The 3,159-nt window shown below is 32.9% G+C and overlaps 10 non-coding genes across 10 annotated transcripts; all 10 read left to right on the top strand.

Moving 5' to 3' along the window:
• Nucleotides 1–198: 198 nt before the first annotated feature.
• trnaq-cug lies at nucleotides 199–270 on the top strand. The gene has a single exon. It is a non-coding gene; the product is annotated as a tRNA-Gln (tRNA).
• A 177-nt stretch (nucleotides 271–447) lies between these two features.
• trnas-uga lies at nucleotides 448–517 on the top strand. The gene has a single exon. It is a non-coding gene; the product is annotated as a tRNA-Ser (tRNA).
• Nucleotides 518–692: 175 nt separating this feature from the next.
• trnaq-uug lies at nucleotides 693–764 on the top strand. The gene has a single exon. It is a non-coding gene; the product is annotated as a tRNA-Gln (tRNA).
• Nucleotides 765–943: 179 nt separating this feature from the next.
• trnaq-cug lies at nucleotides 944–1,015 on the top strand. The gene has a single exon. It is a non-coding gene; the product is annotated as a tRNA-Gln (tRNA).
• A 177-nt stretch (nucleotides 1,016–1,192) lies between these two features.
• On the top strand, nucleotides 1,193–1,264 carry trnaq-cug. The gene has a single exon. It is a non-coding gene; the product is annotated as a tRNA-Gln (tRNA).
• A 176-nt stretch (nucleotides 1,265–1,440) lies between these two features.
• On the top strand, nucleotides 1,441–1,512 carry trnaq-cug. The gene has a single exon. It is a non-coding gene; the product is annotated as a tRNA-Gln (tRNA).
• A 176-nt stretch (nucleotides 1,513–1,688) lies between these two features.
• On the top strand, nucleotides 1,689–1,760 carry trnaq-cug. Its single transcript has one exon. It is a non-coding gene; the product is annotated as a tRNA-Gln (tRNA).
• Nucleotides 1,761–2,187: 427 nt separating this feature from the next.
• trnaq-uug lies at nucleotides 2,188–2,259 on the top strand. The gene has a single exon. It is a non-coding gene; the product is annotated as a tRNA-Gln (tRNA).
• A 174-nt stretch (nucleotides 2,260–2,433) lies between these two features.
• On the top strand, nucleotides 2,434–2,505 carry trnaq-cug. The gene has a single exon. It is a non-coding gene; the product is annotated as a tRNA-Gln (tRNA).
• Nucleotides 2,506–2,930: 425 nt separating this feature from the next.
• trnaq-cug lies at nucleotides 2,931–3,002 on the top strand. The gene has a single exon. It is a non-coding gene; the product is annotated as a tRNA-Gln (tRNA).
• Nucleotides 3,003–3,159: the final 157 nt, after the last annotated feature.

Genomic DNA, 3,159 nt, shown 5'->3' with positions numbered 1-3,159 from the left:
GAGTTCAAATCTCAATAGAACCTATAAAATCTTTGAAGCAAGGTAAGAGAGATATGCATTTAGAAACTTGGGGTTAACATAATCTGAGTATTTTTGCAATCTAAAAAGGTTTGTAAAGGGCAGGTTTTTCAAAAAATTGGGATAGTTTTTCTAACATAAAATATAGAATTGTTTTTTGTATTCATCTCTACTACTCATGGTTCTATGGTGTAATGGTTAGCACTCTGGACTCTGAATCCAGTGATCTGAGTTCAAATCTCAGTAGAACCTATAAAATCTTTGAAGCAAGGTAAGAGAGAAATGCATTTAGAAACTTAGAGCTAACATACTCTGAATATCTTTGCGACCTAAAAATGTTTGTATAGGGCAGGTTTTTCAAAAAAATTGGTATAGTTTTTCCAACATAAAATATAGAATTTTTTTTTTGTATTCAGCACTACTACTCATGGTTCTATGGTGTAACGGTTAGCACTCTGGACTGAATCCAGTGATCTGAGTTCAAATCTCAGTAGAACCTATAAAATCTTTGAAGCAAGGTAAGAGAGAAATGCATTTAGAAACTTAGGGTAAACAGAATCTGAGTATTTTTGCAATCTAAAAAGGTTTGTAAAGGGCAGGCTTTTCAAAAAATTCTGATAGTTTTTCTAACATAAAATATAGAGTTGTTCTTAGTATTAAGCTCTACTACTCATGGTTCTATGGTGTAATGGTTAGCACTCTGGACTTTGAATCCAGGGATCTGAGTTCAAATCTCAGTAGAACCTATAAAATCTTTGAAGCAAGGTAAGAGAGAAATGCTTTTAGAAACTTGGAGTAAACATAATCTGAGTATTATTGCAATCTAAAACGGATTGTCTTGGCCAGGTTTTTTTTTTTTTCAAATTGGGATAGCTTGTCTGACATTTAATTTAGAATATTTTTTTTATTCTGCTGTACTGCTCATGGTTCTATGGTGTAATGGTTAGCACTCTGGACTCTGAATCCAGTGATCTGAGTTCAAATCTCAGTAGAACCTATAAAATCTTTGAAGCAAGGTAAGAGAGAAATGCATTTAGAAACTTGGGGTTAACATAATCTGAGTATTTTTGCAATCTAAAAAGGTTTGTCTTGGCCAGATTTTTTTTTTTCAAATTGGGATAGCTTGTCTAACATTTAATATAGAATATTTTTTTTATTCTGCTGTACTGCTCATGGTTCTATGGTGTAATGGTTAGCACTCTGGACTCTGAATCCAGTGATCTGAGTTCAAATCTCAGTAGAACCTATAAAATCTTTGAAGCAAGGTAAGAGAGAAATGCATTTAGAAACTTGGGGCTAACATAATCTGAGTATTTTTGCAATCTAAAAAGGTTTGTCTTGGCCAGATTTTTTTGTTCAAATTGGGATAGCTTGTCTAACATTTAATATAGAATATTTTTTTTATTCTGCTGTACTGCTCATGGTTCTATGGTGTAATGGTTAGCACTCTGGACTCTGAATCCAGTGATCTGAGTTCAAATCTCAGTAGAACCTATAAAATCTTTGAAGCAAGGTAAGAGAGAAATGCATTTAGAAACTTGAAGCTAACATACTCTGAATATCTTTGCGACCTAAAAATGTTGGTATAGGGCAGGTTTTTCAAAAAAATTGGTATAGTTTTTCTAACATAAAATATAGAATTGTTTTTTGTATTCAGCACTACTACTCATGGTTCTATGGTGTAATGGTTAGCACTCTGGACTCTGAATCCAGTGATCTGAGTTCAAATCTCAGTAGAACCTATAAAATCTTTGAAGCAAGGTAAGAGAGAAATGCATTTAGAAACTTGGGGTAAACATAATCTGAGTATTTTTGCAATCTAAAAAGGTTTGTCTCGCCCAGATGTTATTTTTTTCAAATTGGTTTAGCTTGTCTAACATCAAATATAGAAGAATCGTTTTTATTTCAGTCAACTGCTCATGGTGTTATGGTGTAATGGTTAGCACTCTGGACTCTGAATCCAGTGATCTGAGTTCAAATCTCAGTAGAACCTATAAAACCTTTGAAGCATAGTAAGAGAGAAATGCATTTTGAAACTTGGGGTAAACATAATCTGAGTATTTTTGCAATCTAAAAAGGTTTGTCTCGGCCAGATGTTATTTTTTAAATTGGGATAGCTTGTCTGACATTTAATATAGAATATTTTTTTTACTCTGCTCTACTACTCATGGTTCTATGGTGTAATGGTTAGCACTCTGGACTTTGAATCCAGTGATCTGAGTTCAAATCTCAGTAGAACCTATAAAATCTTTGAAGCAAGGTTAGAGAGAAATGCATTTAGAAACTTGGAGCTAACATACTCTGAATATCTTTGCGACCTAAAAATGTTTGTATAGGGCACGTTTTTCAAAAAATTGGGATAGTTTTTCTAACATAAAATATAGAATTTTTTTTGTATTCAGCACTACTACTCATGGTTCTATGGTGTAATGGTTAGCACTCTGGACTCTGAATCCAGTGATCTGAGTTCAAATCTCAGTAGAACCTATAAAATCTTTGAAGCAAGGTAAGAGAGAAATGCATTTAGAAACTTGGGGTTAACATATTCTGAGTATTTTTGCAATCTAAAAAGTTTTGTAAAGGGCAGGTTTTTCAAAAAATTTCGATAATTTTTCTAACATAAAATATAGAATTTATTTTTTGTATTTAGCACTACTAAGCATGGTTCTATGGTGTAATGGTTAACACTCTGGACTTTGAATCCAGTGATCTGAGGTCAAATCTCAGTAGAACCCGTCAAATCTTTGAAGCAAGGTAAGAGAGAAATGCATTTAGAAACTTGGGGTTAACAAAATCTGAGTATTTTTGCAATCTAAAAAGGTTTGTCATGGCCAGATTTTTTTTTTTCAAATTGGGATAGCTTGTCTAACATTTAATATAGAATATTTTTTTTATTCTGCTGTACTGCTCTTGGTTCTATGGTGTAATGGTTAGCACTCTGGACTCTGAATCCAGTGATCTGAGTTCAAATCTCAGTAGAACCTATAAAACCTTTGAAGCAAGGTAAGAGAAAAAAGCATTTAGAAACTTGGAGTAAACATAATCTGAGAAATATTGCAATCTAAAAAGGTTTGTCTAGGCCACATTTTTTTTTCAAATTGGGATGGTTTGTCTAACATAAAATACAGAATTTTTTTTAGT

This window comes from Oryzias melastigma, unplaced genomic scaffold (assembly GCF_002922805.2).
Source record: "Oryzias melastigma strain HK-1 unplaced genomic scaffold, ASM292280v2 sc00482, whole genome shotgun sequence".
In the NCBI taxonomy this organism is placed as follows: Eukaryota; Metazoa; Chordata; class Actinopteri; order Beloniformes; family Adrianichthyidae; genus Oryzias; species Oryzias melastigma.
The sequence above is the reverse complement of the archived record's forward strand: the minus strand, read 5'-3'. Positions and strand labels throughout refer to the sequence as shown.